Raw genomic sequence first — 25,185 nt, forward strand, 5'->3', positions numbered from 1 at the left:
ATGAGGTGATCAGGCACTCCCATTTCTTTAAGAACTTGCCATAGTTTGCTGTGGTCAACGAAGTCAAAGGCTTTTGCATAGTCAATGAAGCAGAAGTAGACGTTTTTCTGGAACTCTCTAGCTTTCTCCATTCATAGATCATTTTCCCCTTCATGGATCAATGCCTTGTCGTGGCGAAGGGGCTTGAATAACTCAGAGAAGCTATGAGCTATGCCATGCAGGGCCACCCAAGATGGACAGGTCATAGTGGAGAGTTTTGACTAAACGTGATCCACCTGGAGAAGGAACTGGCAAGCCACTCCAGTATCCCTGCCAAGAAAACTCCATGGACAAAGACAACAGGCATATAAAAATTGAGGGATAATGAAGAGCAAATTGTTTATGAAATAGAGGAAGATGAAAATGTATAAGTGTTGGAAAATGGCTTAAGACATAATATGAAAATTGCTAAGGATGGATTAAAAATAGATCAAGTGAGGGGGGAATCGAGGAAGTCTATATAACAATGTTAAGTAACAAGAAATATTGTTGTTATGGTTATTTCTTTTCTCTCTCTCTCTCTCTTGTTTTTCTTTTTTGTATTTTTTTCATTCTTATAAATTGAATAAAGATTATTTGAAAAAAATAAACATGAGATACACACTGCAGTTAAAATGATAGTATCCTCTTAAGAGGTCTTTGAGTAGAGAATAGGAACTTCACCACTAACTCTGTTATTAAATTGTTTGCATCAGCCAAAAAAATCTCAAGATACCATTCCAGTGTCTTCTAAGGTGTTTCTTTATAAGGGAGCAAAGTATTCTATTACGTTCCTCTATGCGAAGATTATGTGAACGGCTGTACGCTGGCTCCCGCAGCCAGTAAAGCAAGATGAGTGCACGACCCCAGAGTCATCCATGACTGGACCTAACGGTCAGGGGTCCCTTTACCTTTACGTATGTGAAGATTGCATTTAAAAAAAAGGCATGACCCAAAGTTTTGGCTACTTTATCTTCCACAGGGGCACAAGTGATCCTCATATGGGATACACTGATAACAGACAAAGCATTTTCGGTGGTGGCGCCCAGTTTGTCAAACAACTTCCCTCTGGAAATCAGCCAAACAACCGTGCTTTTTGACATTTGTTGAATGCATTTTGGTTTTTAATTTGGGATCCCACTCTGCCTACTTACTGTGCAGTTTGTTACCTGCTGATCTTTTTTAGGAAAATGCTTAGCATTTTAGGTTCTTTCTTTTATTTACTGTTTTATGGTCTTTAATATTTGCAGAAAAATCACCAGAAAACTGGGCAAAGTACTACTGACTGGGTATTTTGGGGGGGGGGGGGGAGAAGGGAGATATGGCAGGTGCTTGAAGTAAGATTTATTCTGTGCCCAACTCATTTCAGAATAATCCTTGGTCTCACCCACTACAAGCACACCCACTGCTATAGAGGCTTTGTGCACTTGATGGAAATTGCTGTAGCAGTGGGTGTGCTTGTAGTGGGTGAGACCAAAGACAAAAGCGGGTGGAGCAACTATTGTGGATTTTTCCCTTTGCACAGTGGGCTAGTTTCTACACCCACTCACAACCATTCGTCTAAAGAAGCAGGAAGCCTTATAAGAATTCACAGAGATTCCAAAGAGGCAAAAAAACCAAAACAAAAAAAAACCACTCAGGGTGCAAAGCAGACCAGTGAAGGGGTGTGGCCTCTAGAGAGGGGGTGTGGCCTGGGGAGAGTTCCATGGGGACGTTTCCCCCCCCTACAATATAATAAAATGAGTTCCTTTAATCTATGTGAGCCACTTAGTGTCATAGCTGCCAAGTTATCCCTTTTTTTAAGGGATTTTCCCTTATGCTGAATAGGCTTCCTCGCGAGAAAAGGGAAAACTTGGCAGCTATGCTTAGTGTGCATTTTGCAACAGACAAGTGGGGCTGAAACAACAAATATAATAAATTTCAGGGAAACAGTAGAGTTATTCCCATCCTGCAATGGAATTCGCTGTGTAGATTACGTGAGGTTTTCTCTCTACACAGGTTATAAACACTGTTACCAATTTCCCAATTGCTTTCCTTTCCCCAAGTTCTCTTTTCCCTGCGCACATTAATGCTACACCAATAATGAAGTTGACATGTTCAATTCATTGAGTTTCACTTGAGCCGTAACGGCCCACTCTTTCCCCCACAAGCCCTCAGTTCCACAATTACTCACAGCTTCGGCCTTCCATAATTAAAAACATTAGTGTTCCATCTGACGTCCGTATCTGAAATAGTAGACTCTTCAAATAATGAGATGGAAACTTTTAATGAATACATGGAGGCCCATTAATGACTTTTAGGAATTAGTTGGGGACGACACCAGCGTGTTTATGTGGAAATTGTTCAATTTAGTTGGGTACTTTTTAATGTTTTGTTCATTGTTTATGACGGCTTTTGTTATGTTTTGTAGTTATGTAATTTTTTATACAGTATGTTGTCAGCCACCTTGAGTATGGTCTTAACTTTGGAAAGGTGCCATACACAGGCTTGAGGGATGAGGGAAGGAGGCTATCCAATTCTTTTGATGCTCATGAAATTTTCCCTTAGAGCCCACAGAGTATTGTTTTAGAATAAGCTGTGTAATGGATTTTACTTCTCCCCCTTCTCCCCAGCTTCCAAGGACAAGTAGATGCTGATGCAAAACATTTTGAAATGGCGGTTTTTTTTAAAAAAAGTTTATTTCAGGAAACATTTACGTGTTTATAATGCTGCAGTAAGGACGCGGGTGGCGCTGTGGTCTAAACCACTGACCGTAGGGCTTGCCGATCAGAAGGTTGGCGGTTCAAATCCCTGCGACGGGGTGAGCTCCCGTTGTTCAGTCCCAGCTCCTCCCCACCTAGCAGTTCGAAAGTACGTCAAAGTGCAAGTAGATAAATAGGTACTGCTCCAGCGGGAAGGTAAACGGCATTTCCGTGCGCTGCTCTGGTTCACCAGAAGCGGCTTAGTCATGCTGGCCACATGACCTGGAAGCTGTCTGCGAACAAACACCAGCTCCCTCGGCCTATAGAGTGAAATGAGCGCCGCAAGCCCAGAGTCGTCCACGACTGGACCTAACAGTCAGGGGTACCTTTACCTTTAAGGACAAAATCAAGTATCCCTGTTTCCTGCTAGCAGTGGGGTGATGTGGCTAGAGTATTACTCTAGGACAGTGGTGTCCAAACTTTTTTCAAAGAGGGCCAGATTTGATGAAGTGAAGGTCATGAGGACCAAAGTTATTGACCTTTTTTTAGGATTGAAGTTGTTGAGGTTTTCTTAGGATTTTACCCCAGGAAATAAACTGCCACAGGGGCCGGATTAAATGGACCGGTGGACCGGATTAGGCCCATGAAATGGACTTTGGACATGGACATGCCTGCTCTAGGAGCTGGGAGACTAGAGTTCAAATCCCCACTTGACTATGAAACTAACTGGGTATTGTTGGACCAATCATTGCCTTTCAACCTAACCTAACTCACAGGGTTGCCAGGAAGATACTATGAAGAGATGGAGGACCATGTTGGCCACCACAAGCTTCTTAAAGGAAAGGTGGGATATTAATGCCACAGTAAATAAATCCCTTTCTGGCGTTACCTTAAGATTTATGCCAGGGGTCCCCAAACTAAGGCCCGGGGCCGGATGCAGCCCAATCACCTTCTAAATCCAGCCCGCGGATGGTCCAGGAATCAGCATGCTTTTACATGAGTAGAATGTGTTCTTTTGTTTAAAATGCATCTCTGGGTTATTTGTGGGGCCTGCCTGGTGTTTTTACATGAGTAGAATGTGGTCCTTTTATTTAACATACATCTCTGGGTTATTTGTGGGGCATATGAATTCATTCATATATATTTTCAAAATATAGTCCGGCCCCCCACAAGGTCTGAGGGACAGTGGACCGGCCCCCTGCTGAAAAAGTTTGCTGACCCCTGATTTATGCTAATATGCACTAATTGACCATAAGAACATAAGAAGAGCGTGATGGATCAAGCCCATCTGGTCCACCATCCTGTTCTCACAGTGACCAGCCAGATGCTCCAAGCAGGATCTGAGTGCCACAGCAGTGTCTCCCCTCCTGTGAGTCCCAGCAACGGGCATTCAGAGGCACAGTGCCTCCAACAGCGGAGACAGAATAGCTTGGAAGGGAGCATAGTTGTGTGGGCATCTAAATACTGATGCACATGGGTACAACACTGATGCAGTTTTCCTACAGCAGCCACAATCCATGCGCGCGCACACACACACCCTCCTCAGACAGTAAATACCTTGCAACTGTTATAAGAAAAACTGCTCCCTTTCCCTTATGGGGTATTCCGGAGCCCATATAGAGCCCTTAAGTGGGTTCCCTATCAGTAGGAGAAAACAACAGAGGCCAACAAGATTATATTGAGAAGCAAAGCAGCTAGTGAGCCTGATCTTTATTAAAGGAAATAAACTGTTGCAACAGGGTCCCCACTCACCACAAGCAGGAGGGAGGAAAACCCTGGACAGTAGTGTGCAAATCCTTATGTAAATTTTTGAAATTGCCCACCCTGTAGCCCAAGACCCACCCACCCCCAAAAAACCACATCGCTGTGGTTAAACCACTGAGCCTAGGGCTTGCTGATCAGAAAGTCGGCGGTTCGAATCCCTGTGACGGGGTGAGCTCCCGTTGCTTGGTCCCAGCTCCTGCCAACCTAGCAGTCCGAAAGCACGTCAAAATGCAAGTAGATAATTCGAACTGCTACAGCGGGAAGGTAAACGGCGTTTCCATGTGCTGCTCTGGTTTGCCAGAAGCGGCTTTGTCATGCTGGCCACATGACCTGGAGCCGGCTCCCTCGGCCAATAATGCGAGATGAGCGCGCAACCCCAGAGTCGGTCATGACTGGACCTAATGGTCAGGGGTCCCTTTAGCTTTACCTTACATACACCACAGAAGGAGGCGGTCTACAGCAGAAATCCTGCCTGCCAGGATACCTGATATTGGTCACTGATTGCATTACTTGGGCAGTCTGGCCATTCTTTTGTGATGGTTAATACTTTAGTTCCTGAATCCAGGTCACAGGCTCACCCTATTCATACACAAAGCCAAGATTTGCAAGCAAGCAAAAAAGACAACAGGAAGGGTTTCCCCATTTGCCTCCCTTGCTGCAAAGGTGTATTTGAGGTCATTGGGAGAGTCGAAAAGGCTTCAGGATTGCTCTGCCATACTATTTCAGACACATGGTTTATATATTTAGATATGTGTACATAAACCACTGAGCCTAGGGCTTGCTGATCAGAAGGTCGGCGGTTCGAATCCCTGTGACGGGGTGAGCTCCCGTTGCTTGGTCCCATCTCCTGCCAACCTAGCAGTTCGAAAGCACGTCAAAATGCAAGTAGATAAATAGGAACCGCTACAGCGGGAAGGTAAACGGCGTTTCCATGTGCTGCTCTGGTTTGCCAGAAGCGGCTTTGTCATGCTGGCCACATGACCTGGAAGCTATACGCCGGCTCCCTCGGCCAATAATGCGAGATGAGCGCGCAACCCCAGAGTCGGTCATGACTGGACCTAATGGTCAGGGGTCCCTTTACATTTATGAATACTTATTCTACATTTGAGACCTTAGAATTCTTATAACACAACTGTTCTGCATTAAGTACAACCAGTTACTTTGTAGGATTAAGCATTCTGTACTGCTTTAGTCACTTGGAACACCTCTGGCATCTGAAGCTAGTGGTGTCAAGTCATTGCAGAATACGGAATGTGTGGAAGAAAGGCACCAGACATGTGGAATGATTCAAGGGTTGGTGGGTGGCTGCTCAGGCAATGTGCCCTGATGTGCCACAACAGGATGTTGCGAGTGCCCCACAAATATCCCCATTTTTGCCTGTGAATTGTTGGTGGAAAGGGAACTGATTGCCACTTCCTGTAATGGAACTAGGGTAGGTTTCCTGGCATGCAAATGGGGTGACAATGACTCGCTGGTTTGGATCAAGAACTGAATGGACCTACACAAATTCTGGAAGGCAGCCAAGGATGTACTTCACTTTCACAAATGGAGAGAATCAACCCCGGAATCAAGCATACAGGTGTGAAATATTTTTGTTAAGAGATTGATGGGGTTACAGCACTGCAGTATTGTCCTACAAAAGGTACAATAGCAGATGGTCTAACAAAATCTTTATCAGGTCAGCATCATTGTAAACTATTAAGTAAAATGAGCCTAACCGGGTAATTAATTTGCCGAGATTGAAAGAGGTGTTGAAATAAGCAACAACCTTTAATTAATCCCAATGTGCTGAGAGAAAAACCAAATTGTTAATGTACCTAGGAAGAGAAAGCTTTGTGGCTTTCCTGAGTTGCCTGTTCAGTTTCTTTCTTTCTTTCTTTCTTTCTTTCTTTCTTTCTTTCTTTCTTTCTTTCTTTCTTTCTTTCTTTCTTCTTTTGTATCCAGATGCAGTAAAAGATTCAATTTAAAGTACAGAGCTGTGTCATAGTGAGACAAAACTTACTCTGCAACACGGAAAATCATCTGTCAGAGGAGATGTTGGCAACTTCTGCCCAATGTCACCTATGATGCTGTTAAAAAAAAACACGATCCCAATTTATTTTAAGTGAAACTTGCTGAAAATGTTCTTTGTCCTAGATTGGTTGTGTGCTCCCTTGATGACCTCTCCTTTATGAGACAGGTCATGGAAGCAATTGCTGGGAAAGAATGAAAAGGTCTTTGTCAGTGTTACGAATGAGTAGTTCTAGTCCTGTTTACATCATTTTAATGGTTGAATTATGCCATCATACTGGAGGCCTGGGAAATGGTTGTTAGGATACAACCAGCCCATGAATCTTAATTGCACTTCCTAGTCCTAATGAGGTAAACAAATACAAAAACTGAGCCAATATCCATATTCCCTAGGGTTCACACCAAGCCAAGATGTATTTACGGATTGGAAATGATAACAGGCAGGATGGGGAGAGAAGGAGAGAGAGAGGGGAGAAGGTGGTGTTTAAGATAACTGAGATGCGACTGAATGCAATGCTTTGCTTTTTTGCGTGGCAATGTCCCTCCCCACCCCCCAGTGGAAATAATGACATAAGACACTTCAATTAAGGTTAATGGGCGTAAAAGGCCGCAACTTTATTGGTTATGGATGTTGAGCGGTTTTGGCTTAGGCATTGGACCCTAACTGGCTATATCCGACCCCAGCCTGTGTGCTGGAAGTCTGGGAAGGGTTAACCACCATCCAAGGAGCCCAGTGATGCATATTGACAAGGAACTCCCCCTGGGGTCACCAATAGGGGCGTGCCTTAGGCCCTAACCTCCCTAGGCTTCGGGCAGGGCCACGCCTCCGGAATCTTTTAACGGAATACCCCTCCATTTTCGGGGCAGGTGATGGAGCTACCTCCCCTCCTCCTGACTTCAACCTTAATATTCCAATGCCTAACCGCCAATCGAGCCTAAAGGGTTTGCCGCCAATACCCTCACACCTGCAACCAATACCTAATACCCTTGATAATATCAGCCCGCTAAATATCATTTCCAGTATTTGAAAGATGCACACCATCATTGTGGTAAAGGGACGCCTTGCGAGATCTAATGGCAGGATGCCAGATAACCTGACCCTTCTGTGAGCAGGGAACAAAGGAGGGGGTTTCCACCCCGTCCCTGCTTAAATAGTGCAGGCCACTCCCCCAGGCCGGCCGGATTGGCTGGCCTCCGAGCAGCGCAGGCGGCAAACCCACCTATCACTTAGGGGCTGAGCACCCAGCCCCTGCATGCGTGGCTGGGTCGTGCCATGCCCGCAATCCCACCTCCTCTTCAGTGCGGAAGTGGCTTTAACATTTATGTTGGATTTGAAACTGAATATTTTGAGATGGGCACATTTAATTCTATGGAGATGCTCCTAAATCCCCAGCACTTGGAAATGGTGGCTTTAATGAAGAGATGGAAAACTTGTAGGCCCCCTCCAGCTGCTGTTAGATTCCATCAGGGGCTGCAACCCTTCTAACAATTATCTGATGAAAATAGGGATGCGGGTGGCGCTGTGGGTTAAACCACAGAGCCTAGGGCTTGCCGATCAGGTCGGTGGTTCGAATCCCTGCGACGGGGTGAGCTCCTGTTGCTCGGTCCTAGCTCCTGCCAACCTAGCAGTTCGAAAGAACATCAAAGTGCAAGTAGATAAATAGGTACTGCTACAGCGGGGAAGGTAAACGTGTGCTGCTCTGGTTCGCCAGAAGCGGCTTTGTCATGCTGGCCACATGACCTGGAAGCTGTACGCCGGCTCCCTCGGCCAATAACGCGAGATGAGCGTCGCAACCCCAGAGTCGGTCACGACTGGACCTAATGGCCAGGGGTCCCTTTACCTTTATTCAATAATAACAATAATAATAATAATAATGATGATGATGATGATGATGTATACCCCGCCCATCTGACTGGGTTGCCCCAGCCACTCTGCGTGGCTTCCAACATACATGAAAACATATTAAAACATTAAATATTTTTTAAAAAACCTCCCCTATACAGGGCTGCCTTCAGATGTCTTCTATAGGTTGTACAGTCATACCTTGGTTCTCGAACACCATGTTACTCAAACATTTTGGCTCCCAAAGGTTGCAAACCTGGAAGTGAGTGTTCTGGTTTGCAGACGTTTTTTGGAAGATGAATGTCCGACGCAGCTACCATGGCTTCCGATTGAGTGCAGGAAGCTTCTGCAGCCAATCAGAAGCCATGCCTTGGTTTTCAAACGTTTTCGGAAGTTGAATGGATTTCCAGGATGGATTATGTTCGAGAACCAAGGTACAACTGTATAGTTAGTTACCACCTTGGCTTAGGGGTCACATAACTCCATACCCTCCAACATTTCTCCAATGAAAATAGGGATGTCCTAAGGAAAAGCTGGACATTCCAGGATAAAATCAGAAACCAGGACAGCTTATGTAAATCCGGTACTGTCCCTGGAAAATAGGGACACTTGGAGGGTCTGTGAGCTGTAGTCCAGCAACACCTGGAGGGTCATAGGATAAGGGCATTTCTCTATTTCCTTTTATTTACAGATTGCTTCCTATGAGGCATCTTGAAACAATAGAACAATAAACACACCAGCAATAAAAATATCTCTGAAACAATTTCATATATAAACAATTTCATATATAAAAACAAAACCAATTCCATGCATAAAAACAATTTCAAACCCAAATGCAGACACAGAATGGGGAAAACCAAAACAAATCTCTCCTTAAAATTGGCGATGTGACAGAAGTTTATCAAATTATGCGCGGCATGAAAAAAATGGATAGAGAAAAGTTCTTCTCCCTCTGTCATAAAACTAGAACTTGTGGACACCCAACAAAGCTGAGTGTCGGAAGATTCAGGGCAGATAAAAGAAAGGACTTCTTCATGCAGTGTAAAGCTAAACTGTGGAACTCACTGCCACAGGAGGCAGTGATGGCCACCAACTGGGATGGTTTTTAAAGAGGATTTGGCAAATTCAAGGAGGACAAGGCTATCAAAGGCTACTGGCTGCAATGGCTATGCTGTTCCTCCACAGTTGGGAGGCAGTAATGCTTCTGAATATCAGTTGCTGGAAGTCACAGGATGATGGAAGCTCTTGTGTGCATTCCCTGTTTTCTGGGTGGTCACTGTGAGAACAGAAGCCTGGACTAGATGGGATATTGGCCTGATCCAGCATGCTTTTCTATGCTCTTAAAAGGCTTAGTGGAAAAGTCAGGTTACCAGTAGGCACTGAAGGCAATACAACTGGCACCTGTCTGAAGTGTAATGCGTGGGAGAGCCAAAAGCAGATGCCACTGCCATAAAAGTCTAATTCTGACATCATATGCAATGGACCTCATGAGACCACAATGATCACTCGGGTATATAAGGACTGAGATGATGCTTTTCGGTCTCCTATTGCCCCGCTGTATAGAGCTTTGTACACCAATATCATCCCCTTGAACTAACTCAGGCAGTGCCATTCTTTCAGAAGTGGCAAAGGAGAAGGTGCAGTTAAGCTGCTGCATTTTATACTACCTGCAGCTTCTCGGCCAACCTCCGGAACAGCCCTAAGTAGAATATATTGTAGGTAGTCCATAGGGAGAGTCTTGGCAGATCAGGTCACAGTCCAATCTAGTTCAGTCTCCACTTCTTTCGGTAACCAACCAGATGCCTCCAAGAAGTGCAACAACTCAACTCATACATCCCAGCATCCAATGCCTGATCCTAGAGGTAGTATACGGACATTGTGACTAGTAGCCAAGGTATTAATGGTCTTATTCTCCACAAATCTGTCTAATCCCATTAAAAAGCTCTCTCATTGGTGGCCATCAGTGTGTGGCCATGCTGGTTGGAATTGATGGAGTCCATTGATATCTATAGATGGTCATTAACAGCCCTCTGATCAGAAGCCATTTAGCAGGGGGACTGCATTCATCTCTGTGTCATGAGAAGCTTCAGCTACTAGTTCCTACAATTTCAGCTCCTGTTCAAGGCACAATAGAAGGCCAGGCTGATTGTGGTTCTCATTAATCCTCTTCCTCCTCCTCCTCCTCTAGATCCACTGGAAAGTTGAATGAATGAACATGACCAGTGTAGTTTCATTATTTCAGTGAGCCTACTGGTAGAACTTGGTTGGATAGAACTGAGAGTGAACAAATGTGTCTATTTCAGTTTTTCATTTCCCCCTGTCTTAAATTAGATTCCCCCACATTTCTGCATCAGTTTGAGGGTACAATCCTCAAGAAAAGTCACTTGAATTTTAATGTACATTCCTCATAACAAATACAACTTTATATGCAATTTTTCCTAATATAACATTCTTTTGCAATGGATTTTCTCTTGAATAGTACATTATGGGGTTGTTGCTGTTTTGTTATTTCCATGAATATATGCATCTTTATACAAACCCCTAGATGATAGATAGATAGATGACAGGTGTCATGGGCTTTGAAGAAACTCAATCTCAGGATGCAAGGGAGAAACGTGCTAAGAGGAAGGCACGCTTGGCAAATTCACACCGTGATTAACTCCCGCCTGGAAACCAATGCCCCCACTGTGGAAGGACGTGTGGCTCCAGAATTGGCCTCCACAGTCACTTACGGACCCATTGTTAAAACCATATTTATAGAAGACAATCTTACTCGGCTACGAGTGATTGCCAAAGAAGAAGAGACAGGCAGGCAGGCAGATATAGATACTGGATGGAGAACCGCTTTGCAAAATTCAGAGAAGTGAAAATTTCAAAAGATAGCTGTATTTAGATTTACATATTGGTTCATGAAATGCAGATTAGATAGGTGCATATTAAAATGTTGATCAAACTGATTTTTCCCTCCCTATCCCTAGATATGACCACTTTCTGCTAATAGAAATGCAAAATATCGAGGTAGTACTAGCAGGTCAATGGAAGGTTATACCAAAGAGAACCTCTTCTGAGGTCTGCGCTCCATAGGGCATTGCATTCACACATTGAATTTGTGATTCTGATCATCATTACTGTGGAGGAAAGCCTGCTGGGATTCTCTACAGTATTCATGTCTCATTTGAGATGATGGCAGTAGCTTAGATCCCCCAGCTGAGAAGTTCTTTGTGCCTAAAGCTATTCAGTGGCTAAAAATATATCTATATAAAACTGGCTTAGTGGCTTACAAATGCATACTTTCTGGAGGTATAATATCCTCCAGATATTACCTTGTATGTGATGATAATCCAAAGCATACCATGACAAAAAATGTCACCATGTCAAAGAGAGAACCAACTCTAGCTTCTTGCATGCAGAGGGTTCTCTGATGACTTCTGATAGTTGGTGGCTACTATCTACTTCACATCAAAAAAAACCAAGATCATGGCCACTGGTCCCATCACCTCCTGGCAAATAGAAGGGGAAGAAATGGAGGCAGTGAGAGATTTTACTTTCTTGGGCTCCTTGATCACTGCAGATGGTGACAGCAGTCACGAAATTAAAAGACGCCTGCTTCTTGGGAGAAAAGCAATGACAAACCTAGACAGCATCTTAAAAAGCAGAGACATCACCTTGCCGACAAAGGTCCGTATAGTTAAAGCTATGGTTTTCCCAGTAGTGATGTATGGAAGTGAGAGCTGGACCATAAAGAAGGCTGATCGCCGAAGAATTGATGCTTTTGAATTATGGTGCTGGAGGAGACTCTTGAGAGTCCCATGGACTGCAAGAAGATCAAACCTATCCATTCTTAAGGAAATCAGCCCTGAGTGCTCCCTGGAAGGACAGATTGTGAAGCTGAGGCTCCAATACTTTGGCCACCTCATGAGAAGAGAAGAATCTTTGGAAAAGACCTTGATGTTGGGAAAGATGGAGGGCACTAGGAGGAGGGGACGACAGAGGACGAGATGGTTGGACAGTGTTCTCGAAGCTACCAACATGAGTTTGACCAAACTGCGGGAGGCAGTGGAAGACAGGAGTGCCTGGCGTGCTATGGTCCATGGGGTCACGAAGAGTCGGACACGACTAAACGACTAAACAACAACAACAACATCTACTTCACATTTCCTTACTTGCTTGGGTAGAGGCTGTAGAGAATCTGCTTGAAATGGGAATACAACCAGGAAAGAGAGAGAGAAAGAGGAGTCCGAATAGTTGCATCAAGAAGCAGGGCAGGATGCTGGTTGATTGCTTGTTTGTTGGTGGGGGATATTCCTTTAAATATTTGCACCCTGGATTATTTCCTCTGTCCCTTCGGGGTGTTCCAACACACACACACAGACACTCACACACACAGGCACACACAGACACAGCACATCCTTCCTACAGAGCTCTGTTACAATTACTGGCCCTTTAGGATATAGCTGTGAATCCCACTGATGGGTATATTTGGAAGGTCAAACAGTGGAAGTTGGCATCCTGCCTCCTTCAATTCTTAATGAGAATTTCCCAAGAGGCACCTGGGTTGCAGGGAATTAGGAGATGGACAGACATCTAGAAATAAAGAGTTTTCCATCCAGCAAATTACTAATCACTGGGAACAAGCAGTCTTGACCCATGGCACTTTCCCTGGAAGCGTCTTGCCTGTCTGTTGCTGGAGAATGAATATAAGATTATAGGCACTCCAGGTGGTCTAGGGCAAAGAGCTCTTGTACTATTGAGAGTTGCGTGACAAAGGGAATGCAATCAGGTGGGTGGGGATGAGCCATACCAGGGTAACATGTTACATTAAAGGTGATGATCACCTTTACAGTGGCTGTTTATTTTTTTTAAGGCTAGCTGTGAATGCAGAAATCATAATCAAGACCTTTCATCTACACTATGCTTCCAACACAAATAGGGCGGGAAGGCATATAGTTAAAGGCATCCTTCATCGCCTCTCCCCACTCCCTGTTGATCTCTTCCCTCTTTTGGAAAGCATCAAAGTAGTGATCCTGATAAGAGAACTCTGATGTCTTGATTCAAAAGACCTCTGCTTCTGCAGTCTGTGAGCTTGCCTTGAAATAAACTTTCTCCTCTCAACTTTCTTCTTTTCTATTTAAAGATCAAGGATGTATAATCTGAGCTCCTTCTCCCACCTCCCGCAAATCCTCAAGGATGTTATTGATTACAGTGACAGCTGAGACTTTGATTCAGCTGGGAACATTACTGGATCATAGGATTGAGAACAAATGGAGGCCTCCCTTCCCCAATGCACACCTTTATTTTTTTTGGAAGAAGCTGAGTCTAAGAAGCCTTAACACATAGCCTGTTAGATCACAATTCTTCCACAGATAACTCTTTTGAAAAATATCCAAGGTACCTAAATACCTGCGCTAAGAACGAATGTGGGGGAAACTGTCCCTTTCATCAAATCTTAATGCAACAGAAAGAAAAACATCACCAAATGAAATAATGGGAAAGTTGCAGCTACTGGTACTCGTAATCCCACCTCTCATTTGAATTCTGGCTATGGATTTAGCCATCAAAGTGGTGTTGTTGTTTAGTCGTTTAGTCATGTCCAACTCTTCGTGACCCCATGGACCAGAGCACGCCAGGCACTCCTGTCTTCCACTGCCTCCCGCAGTTTGGTCAGACTCATGTTGGTAGCTTCAAGTACACTGTCCAACCATCTCGTCCTCTGTCGTCCCCTTCTCCTTGTGCCCTCAATCTTTCCCAACATCAGGGTCTTTTCCAGGGAGTCTTCTCTTCTCATGAGGTGGCCAAAGCATTGGAGCCTCACCTTCAGGATCTCTCCTTCCACTGAGCACTCAGGGCTGATTTCCTTCAGAATGGATAGGTTTGATTTTCTTGCAGTCCATGGGAGTAGGTGAAAGCAAATCTGACCTCAATTCCTCTCATTTTCTCCTTTCCCCAGTCTTAAGCTCAAGTTCTCCATTCTTCTGCATCAGTAAATCCATCAGCCTTTTAGAAGAATTTTTCCTAATATGCAGATTTTTGTGTGCCTAATCAGCCATTTGTGCAAAACAATTTTCTCTGCTATGATGCATTTCTGTGCATATTATTTGGCTGGAGAACTGCACTGCAAAATTCAGAGAAACGCAAATTTCTAATGCTGGCTGTCTTTCAGATTTTGCATTGTTTTGTACAGTTAAAATTAGCCAGGTTTGCAAACTGAGCTGAATTTCTTTCCCCACCCCCACCGCCATCCATACATTTATTATTACCCTTCATAAATTCCATAATACTACTCAGGGGACATGAAGTCTTTCCCTGGATACCCAACATTGATTTTATATTCTGGGGGAAATTATACATACATATATTTATGTGTTTCTAAGAATAAAGCAGATTGCAGGAGACTGGGCTTCCTTTTCAGTGGCATGAATGTAATCCTTTGTAGCAAAGAGTGCCTCCTTGTGAATGAGGAGACTGCTGAACTTTTGTGTTGTGACTTTCTCAGAAAAACAGCCTTCTCCAAATGAAGGATGGGGTTACCTAAATCTATCACAGGATATGAAGAACTCACTTTGAAACTCACTTACAGATGGTACCTAACACCATGGAAACTAGCACTAATATGCCCAGGAACCTCACCAAAATGCTGGAGAGGATGCACCTCCACAGGCACATACTTCCACATGTGGTGGGAATGTTCCAAAATCCAACTCTTCTGGACATCAATCATACAAGAAATATGCAAAATAAGTAAGCAAGTATTAGAAGTCACCCCAGAACTGGCCCTACTAAACAACTTCCAAGATAATAATGCCCACTCACATCATAAAGAGCTCATAACCCACCTACACTCAGCAGCCAGAATCATCATAGCCAGACACTGGAGAGATCTGTCAGGAGTAAGCATGGACCAATGGTATCAAATAGTATGGGGAACAGCCTTATTCGAAAAACTGACACTGACACAGGGTCAAATAGAAGAAGACATATTCACCCCGGTTTGGTTCCCCTTCATCACATCACAGCCCAACAAGACAACAACAAGAATCCCCCAATAGCATACGAATGAATCTGGCTAACCTGATACAAAAATACACACTCATACCCCACTCACACACAAAAACATTTCTCACTATAGCCAACCAAAAACAACCAACCACACCCTAAGCCACACCCAACCTCTATCACCTCTTCTTTTTCTTCTTCTTCCCCTTCTTCTTCCTGTTTAAACCAATTCATAAACCAAGAACTCATACATTGACCACTAATAATGAAACATATGTTGTAGATATTTCCCCACATTTATTATGCTATTTTTGTGATATGCAAATGACATGAGAAAACTTGGTATACTTATTTGTATAACATTATTCCTGTTTATAAAACGCAATCTATCACAGGGTATGGTCTGAAGGCACATGAGCCTACCACCTTGCTGAGGCTAAGTGGGTCTGGCTCTGGTCAGTGCTTGGATGGGGGACCATCCAGGAATCACATGGTTGCTGACCTGGGTTCCTTCGTGGAAGAGAGGCGGTATATAAATGCAAAGGGGGAAGGACACTATCTTGTGCAGAGTTACAGCTACCCCATTTTCTTAAAGCACCGGCATATTTTATATGCTTCCCTACTACTATAATAAAACATTCTCCCCAATACAACCAATAGCTAGATATCACACACACACACACACACACACACTGTTGGGATGATAGAATTTGATGCTAGAGCTAGTGCTATGCCGGAATCTTGCCCCTAGTTTCTCAAAGGTTTTCTGCCTCAAAAAGAAAAAAAACCTTCAATTTTCTCACCCCATTCTCAGAGAACTTGAGAATTCCTTTACAATTTCAGTGGGTGCGGAGTTTTGGAGATTGCCCTATTGCTGTATGGTGGCTGAGGACTGTGTGTGTTTCTTCCCAGTAAACAATTCTCCACCACTCTGGCTTCCCACGCTTCCTGATCTGAAAAAGCCCCATGATGTCTTCCTTTGGGCATTGATTGAAGCCCAGGCACCCAGGCAGGCTGCATGATGCAGAACCTCAGAGAAATGTGTTGCAGAACAAAGGAAAAGGAACTTGCAGATTCCCCTTGGCTGCCTTAACATATGGTGAACATTACAAAAACTCAGCAAGCACCCAACTCATGAACATTTTTCTAAAGTCTTCTGTCCCCTTTGACCATTTTCAGTGGCAATTTCCTTTCCCAGTTATTGATGGAGAGTGTTAAAAAAAACACAGATAAGAGAAATTTTGGCTCAGCCCTCACTATAACAGTTTCACCCTTTCCTCCTCCTCTGCCTCCTCCTTGAAAAAAAATTGTAGCCCTCCAGCACATGGCTTAGCTTGGGCATGGAAGGACTTCTCTTAGATAATCTGTGACAAAACCCTCCTTTTGCCTTGTGGCCCGCTTTGATCTAATGAATGCTCAGTCTCCTCTGGGCTGGCTAATATTTCTGCTCATCCCAAACCACTGCACACAAGGCAGGCTTTTTTTGTGCAAAAGAGAAGAATCTGTCACTCAAATCCCCAGGGTCTGAAATGAATGCCAGGCCTTCATTGGTCCTAAAATGGTCTATTAAAAGATGTTGTGCTGCTGGGATCCCAGTGGTCCCAGGGAGTGCGGAGAGAAGAAACTCTGTACAGAAGTACTTGTATATGTGCCTTGATGAGGCTCTTTGGATTCCAGCTGAATATATTCAGCCAGAGGCAGGTTATTAATATACCACATGTTCCACAGATACATCTGTACTCAAAACACTTTACACAAATTGAAGGGTAAAGCTCCAATAGTAAAATTTGAATAAAAATTAAATAAAAATTGCATCGCTACGCTAACAATTCAGTCATCAATAACCGATTCAAAACCGGCATGGGGGAAACCTCTTTTCAGCCCAGGAGCTGAAAACCTCTTTTCAGCCCAGTCGTGGGTGGGGCTAGAAGCAAGAGTGGGTGGAGCAAGTCATGTTCATTTATCTTTGTGGAGTAAGTTTGTTTCTACAGAAGAATGAGTCATGCGGAGGAAAAACTTAAACATGTTGCAGAGTTCCCCCCAAAATAAACCAGAGGCAATTGTATTTCATCCAGCAGTGCTTTACTGTTACTGAAGGCAAATTAGCATAAAGGTCAAAAATTCTTTTTTTTTTTCTGAATAATATTTATTTATTTTTCCACTTCAAGAACAATATTATATACATTTTCCATATAACAAATAAGATTAAGGAATAAAAATAAAACATATCTGGGAGCTTAACAAAGAAAGGTTAAGCTCTTAATAACAGTTATTCCTCACAGAACATTTGTAATCAATTGTCTAAAGGGAAAAAAAAAAAACCCCGAAAAAACAGAAAGAAAGAAAAAAAGTTAAAAATAAAAAATGAATAAAAATAAAAAATGAAATGATAATAATAAAAAAACAGGAAAAAAGAAAACACTCTGGGCTTCCTGTTACCACCGACGGCTTAGTTTTTGTTCTTCCATTATCGAATGTATATACAATCAGTACTATTTCTACTTTCAATATGTTTTCACATTCTATTTCTTTAAGTTTCTACAAATTCAATAAATCTCCTTACCCTTTCACTCAAACGCTATCATTTTAATTTTATCTTCAGTATATTTTCTAACATATTTCTTGTATCTATCCCATCTTTTAACAAATTCTTCCTTATCTTTCCCTCTCAAACTATTTGTTAGCTGTGCCATTTCGGCCATTTCCTGTAGCTTTTCCTGCCAATCTATGATTTTTGGGGCCTCTCTTTCTTTCCAGTTTTTGGCAATAACCAGACGAGCCGCTGCTAGAGCATATAATAAAATTTCTTTTGTTTGTGATGGTATATCTTTTTGAAATGTTATACTTAATAGGAAAATCTCTGGTTTTTTTGGAATGTTTTTCCCTAGAATTTTTTGTATCTCATCATGGATTTTATTCCAAAATTTCTTAATGGTTTCACAAGTCCACCACATGTGAAATAAGTTCCCATCGTTACCACCACACCTCCAGCAAACGTTAGCTATATTCTTATACATCTTTGATAATCTGGAAGGTGTCAGGTACCATCTGTTATTCATCTGTTATTCATCTTTAACATAGCATAAAGGTCAAAAATTCAATACGTTCAGGATTGGCACAGTCCATAAGAAATCCAGTTGCAGCGGACTTAACTTAAACTTACAATAACTTATGATAAGTCTAAACCTTCACACTAAGCATACTATGTACAGAACACCACACCAGAAAGGAAAAAGATAGAAAGAAAAAGTGAAACCCAGGCTCCTTCTGGCCCTACTTCTATAATCAGCATCATATTGACAGAAAAAGTTAAGAGAACCAGTTTAAGCCAGCTGTACCCAGCTTCTATGAAGGAATAACCCAAACATCATTCTTTCACACAGAGAAGCTTCCAGAACCCTCTTGAATTAAGTAGAATAGGAAAGATCTCTACACATCAGATCAATTCTTTCTGCACTAAGAAATGCAAAATGACAGAATGGTCAGAGTTTAAGGATACCTTCTCACCAGGCAAACGAGGGAGTAAAGTAGAGCCAGGGAATGGTGTGGCTGGGGAGGGGTGAAGCATGGGGAGAGTCCCAAGGGGCAGGTAAAGAGGCCAGGAGGGCCACAATTAACTGTCTGGATCTGACATTCCCCATCTTTGATCATAAGAAAACTTAAGCAAGCTTAAAGCTTACCAAGAGGTGAATTGGCCCCCAAACTCATGGCATTAGTATCTAGCAGACCCACTCCACATTTTTATACCTAGACTCAGAATCCCCCTGCTAGGGTTGCCATATTTTGAAGAGCAAAAGAGAGGACGCAATAAAGACTCTCATTTTAAATACCCCCTACTATACGTAAGTGGCTACTTACTATACGGGTGGCGCTGTGGGTTAAACCCTAAGGCTTGCCAATCAGAAGGTCAGCGGTTCAAATCCCCATGAGGGGGTCAGCTCCCGTTGTTCAGTCCCTGCTCCTGCCAACCTAGCAGTTCGAAAGCATGTCAAAGTGCAAGTAGATGAATAGGTACAGTTCCAGCAGAAAGGTAAACGGCGTTTCTGTGCAGTGCTCTGGTTTGCCAGAAGGGGCTTAGTCATGCTGGCCACATGACCTGGAAGCTGTACACCGGCTCCCTCGGCCAGTAAAGAAAGATGAGCACCGCAACCAAAGAGTCGTCCATGACTGGACCTAATGGTCAGGGGTCCCTTTACCTTTACCTTTACTATATGTAAGCTATAGAAGCTGTGATATATTGCTGAAGGGAGCAGGAGAAGAGAAGATGAAAGCAAGTCTTCAACCACCAGTTGAGTCTATGTCTCATCCAGAAAGTATAGCCAGAGAAATTTAAAAAATCCACCCAGATAGAAATTTTACCCCTGAAAAAGAAGATGTATCCTGGAAAAAGAGGACACATGGCAACCCTCTCAGCCACTTGTAGGACAGGAGGCTGGGTCATGGCAGGTGGAAGCAGTCCACCTACCATGGATGGCCAACCCAGCCCCTGCCCACATTTACCAGGAAGCCCCAAGATGGGACAGGCGAGGATTTGATCAAGCTCCCTTTCTCTTCATTTCCCTCTTTCCTATAACCCTTTTAATAGTTCAGCTCAAGGGATCTGATTCATGTTATGGAATGAGAGCCAAGTGCTGCAAATGATGCAATTATCCAGAAATGAACCGCGAGCGCTGGTTAAATATTGTGGCAGCCAGAATTGGAGAGGTAAAATGGGGTTTTATTTTTTTTTCCTTTTAGAGCATTTCCTACTAGGAGCCTGACTTAACGGTGTTTCTTTGCACTTAACCAGGGCAAATGAACCAATCAGCGAGTCTGGAGTCGTGCACTGCAGCCAGAACCCCACCTGGTGGGGGGAAAGTGCTAAACAAAACGGCAAAGGAGTGGGGGTTTTTGCTAGAATAGCTATTATTTATTTCTTCATTCATTTTATTTAAGTATTTTTAGACTGTTTTTCAGGGCTGGAGGCGAATCACCCTTAAAATCATGACATGCAATCCAATGCCGTAAATAAAATCCATGAAACGTGAATGAACCAATAAAATGAAGTCCATAAAAGACAGCAGCAGTTTACAAAGTCCACTAACAACCTTGTTCAATTAGAAGCGAATTGGAATACATTTTTTTAAAAAAACAACAAAGGAGGAAGTTGCACACTGCACAGGAGGAAGTTCTGCACGGGTGGAGCCACCACCAAAAAAGACCTGCATCTCCTGCCTGAGGTGTCTTGAGGACCAAATGCTGTGGGCAAAGAGCGGGCAGCTGTTTCCTTTCTGCAGTCCCATAAGCGGCCCAGAAATGGTGATGGCCACCAATTTAGATGCCTTTTAAAAGAAAAGAAAAAGGGAACCAGACATTTTAATAGATGATATACCTATCTGGTATCTGAAGAATGCACACAAAAGCTCATAACAATGACAAACTTAGTTGGTCTCTAAGGTGCTGCTGGAAGGAATTTTTTTATTTTGTTTTGATTACGTCAAACTATACTGTAACTATACTTATATGTGGTTAGTAGAACATTAGAGCAACCCTGCCGGATCGTGCTAAAGACTTATCAACTTCTGCTTCCAACAGGAGCCAGACAGATGTCACTTTCAAAGCTCTCAGTGAGCTCTGATAATCAGCTGATAGTTGGGGCTTGCAGAGTGTTTTGCACAGGGGGGTTGCAGGTGCCACTGATCAGCTGATTGCTAGTGCTTGCAACCCCCCTTGGGGCTGAGTCAGGATGTTACCTGCCCCACGCATGATGTTATGTATAAGGCAGATGGGCCATTTGCTCATAATGACCTGATGGGTCAAATGGGGAAGCCTGTCATGCTGAATTAGACTCACGGGTTGGAAGTTTCCCACGTTTGATATAGGCCATAGCCATGTCATGATATTCTCAAAAGCTCAAAGGCAGTGGGTCCCTCTTTCCCCGTGGGAGATTGGTCCTTTTTCTTTCTTGGAGGCAGGGCTTTTTACCGTAACAGGTCATTGACACTCATGGAAAAGAAGACTGGCCTGCCTTGATGCACTGGTACAATGCAACCCACTTCACTCCCATCACTTCCGTGCCTGGAAACATGATCTCTCCACCACCTACGTAGCTTTTTGTTCAACTACCTTATCTAATCTCCCTGACCTTGGACTGGATGCTTTCCAGAGAGGGAGAGCCTGTTTGTTCTTTCTCTGCCAGTTCGTTGTCATCTTCTTCTGACTGTTCCCTGCCCCTCCTCTTGCCAACTGTGCCCATCCGCAAACCATTGTTCCAAATCAGTACTGCTCTCCTGCTCCTGTGCAGTTTCAGGATCCTGGCCAGGAGCAGGGGGAGGGGGAGTCTCCTACCCTTCTTCATCAGAGCAGTACTCATCAGCCTGGTCTCTGACATGATGGGGCCAGCCCTGTACCTTGGGAATCATCTTTTCCTGTGGCATGCATGCATGCATGCACCTTTCCCCACAGCCTAAGGTGGCATTTCCCCATACCTTGAGACCCAGTCTGGCTCACTGTGCCATGAAGAACTGAGCTGGAGCTAGTAAGAACTGGTGGTAGTAAGAAAGCAGGAGGAACACAGCTGGCATTTGATGGCAAATGCTTTATTATTTATGTGCCGAGAATGTATAAATGTCAAGATCCTGCCAAGGATTGCCTCTGGTTCGATCTAATTAAAAGGGGCTTTGATTCAAATGGCTTACAGTAAGGAAGGAATTTTCATAACTGTGGAGAGCAACATATGGATGTGTGTGATGCATAAGCAGATGGGAGCTTGGACCTCTCCTGCAAATTCTCTGCAACCATTTAAAAGAACATGAGAGGGGAAATACTTGTTTGCGTGACAAAGCCCCCAATAAATCCCAATAACTCACAACTGACACAATATTTTAGGTTTGGTTTTTGGGCATTATTTTGGCCACAACTTTATTTAAAATACAATTTAATTCTGAGTGTTGGCTTAGGCTTTGGTTAATCCTTCTGTCCACTCTAAGGGACAGGACCATTTCCATCTGACCATTGGGTCAGGACCATACCATCTGCCCCGTTGGGCAGGACCAATTCCATCTGACCATTTGGGTCAGGACCAGCTCCGACTTACCTAGGGGTTGGTAAGTCAAGTAAACACCCCAAGGGATTGGAGGTACGGTTCACTGCACTCTCCTTCCCCCAAGGAGTGTTCCCCAAGGCTCGGCTCTGTAATGGACACACCATCCTTGCCTATGGCAGGATGATGGACTAGAGTCCCTGAGCCCCAGGATTCCTTTAACGGAATACTTCTATAAGGAGCAATTAAGGGGGTAGGCATTTTAAGCCATGCCCCTCCTATACCAATTTAACCAAAGCCTAACGACCAACCTAACAAGTTGTGACAATTGCTTGACAGTAGGCAAAAACCACATGGCAACAGCCAATCAGCCAAGTGGCAAAATTCCTACTGGGCCCCTGAATACAGGCGACCCCCGCTAGTCGGGCAAGCAGTGCCAGCTAAAGCCTAAATGCAGCGGAGGGCGGGTGGGGATTCGCAAGCTTTCCAAAAGAATGAGAAACCGAAAGGAACGTGGTTGTTAAATTAGAAGTGGCTGTCAATCAAACTCTAGGCACGCCCCGTGACTCATCCTAACTCACAGCCCACCCCCTCCCAGATTTCTCTCAGGCTCGTCCGCAAACGCCACTACACTCTATGAGTGTAATGGACTATCCCCATCACTCATATCTTACACAGTGGTACCTCGGTTTACGAACTTAATCTGTTCCAGAAGTCCGTTCTTAAACCGAAACCATTCTTAAACCGAGGTGCACTTTCCCGAATGAGGCTTCCTGCCCCTGGTGCCCTTCCACCATTCGGATTCCGTTCGTAGACCGAGGTAAAGTTCACACACCAGGACACTACTTCCAGTTTTGCAGAGTTCGTAAACCAAATTGTTCGTAAACAGGACTGTTCTTACACCGAGGTACCACTGTACTGTTTTATTTTTCACCAAGTCTTCAGGGAAAATATTGGGGGTGGGGTGGGTGAAAGATTAGTTTTGTGTTTTACGACAGGCAATTTATACACCCCAAAGAATGTCCTCTCCCTTAAAAAAACAGGCATGGGCATTTGTAGAGAAAGCCTGTCTTCCCGGGGAGAGACATGCAGCCTCTGGGTTTAGCTGGTGTTGCTTTTTCAGAATGGGAGGGGGCAGTTTTTGTGACTTAGGTCCTGCCACTAGTAGAAAATTAATTCTACGTGCTGCCAAAAAACCTTAAAGGTATAACCACTTTGAAAGAGCTCTCACCACCCCCCATCTCCAAAAGGCAGACAGTAATTAAACACTTTCGGCATCTATCTTGGTGTCGGCAATGAAGAATAAATGTGATGTGAGGTCTGCCTCAGCAGAAGGTGTTGTGGGAATGATTGCATGTTAATTTCTCCTTCCCCCTCTTCTATTCTTCTTCTAAGTCTGGATAGTGCAGAATTGCCATAGGGTCGGCCCTGCAATTTAGAAGACTCTAGCAAGGTTGGCATTTGACTTGCAGAAATTAGCTGAGGGCCTGGGATAGATAGCCAATTCTCTCTCTCTCTCTCTCTCTCTCTCTCTCTCTCTCTCTCTCTCTCTCTCTCACACACACACACACACACACACACACACACAAATTTGAAAGGCTGTCAGGTCCAAATCTAGCTTAAAGAGGAAAAACCATAAGAAGGCAGACATGCAAGGTCCTTTAAGTTGCCCATAACAGTTCGCAGCACCTGAACACCAGCAGGAACACAGGTCACTCGGCTACAGCTGTCCCCACTAAAATGAGATGTGATCTATTTTGTAAAGTGGCTATTTCTAAATATGCATTTATACAGAGGTGTGGTGCTCCAGGTCATGGAGGATCCTTCTCATCATGCTAAGGAGGGCAAACTGGAATTTAGCTAGAGCTGAAATTTCTCTGAGGACAGAATTCTGAGGGGGGAAATCTGTGATTTTTTTTTCCCTTTTCCTTTCCTCTCATTCTTGCAAATAGGCTGCCACTTTGCAGCATGTTCCCCAGTGGATCTCTACTCTTCGGTACCACAAATTCTACCTAAAATGGGAAAGCTATGTCACTATACCTCTCACATCTGCTGCCCTCTCAAGTGGGACTTGGTGGCAGAAAGTTCTATAATTCTATTATGGTCAGCAGTGGTTGTTTGGCATAAGTAGGAGGGAACCCGTAGCCATTCTGTTGGACTCCCACTACCATCCTTCCTGACTATTGATTGTGTTAAGAAGATAAGAACATAAGGAGAGCATGTTGGATCAGGCCAGTGACCCATCTAGTTCAGCATCCTTCACTCTGTGGCCAACCAGATGCCTGTGGGAAACTCGCAAGCAGAACCTAAGTGTCAGGCATCAGAGGATTCCCCCCCCCCCCACAATAGATAGCCAGGAATGGGTAAGACAAGGAAAGTTCTTACCAATGTGGTTTATTCAATATTCACAGAGAGAAGCATAGAAATGCAGCCTCTTGTAGTAATGGTGCTGCTCCAAGTAAATCTCCATCCCTCTTCTTTCCTACTTCCTCATTCATCAATTGCACCACCTACCTTATGGTTGCTGCTTAGAGTCATTTGTCTCTGAGCCCTTTGCTCTCCTACTTTCAATGCTCGCCAGGTTCTGCGAGAAAGGGAGGGGGTCTGGAATGCTTTCTAGTGATAAGGTGTCAGCCAGCTGCTCTGGCTCTGCCTCCTCCTCCTGTCCCATTATTTCCCAACTTTTCCCCTCATCAGCTTCTGAGCTATGACCTCCCACAAACCACTGTTGTAAATCTATACCAGGGGTCAGTCGGTTTAGCGCAGTGCGCGGGGACTCGCCGAGTGGGCAGCTCGGTTCAGGGGCTGTTCAGGGGCCGGTTAAACTGCCCCCATGGCAGGGGCCACAGGTTGCT

Source organism: Zootoca vivipara, chromosome 14 (assembly GCF_965207765.1).
Source record: "Zootoca vivipara chromosome 14, rZooViv2.hap1.1, whole genome shotgun sequence".
In the NCBI taxonomy this organism is placed as follows: Eukaryota; Metazoa; Chordata; class Lepidosauria; order Squamata; family Lacertidae; genus Zootoca; species Zootoca vivipara.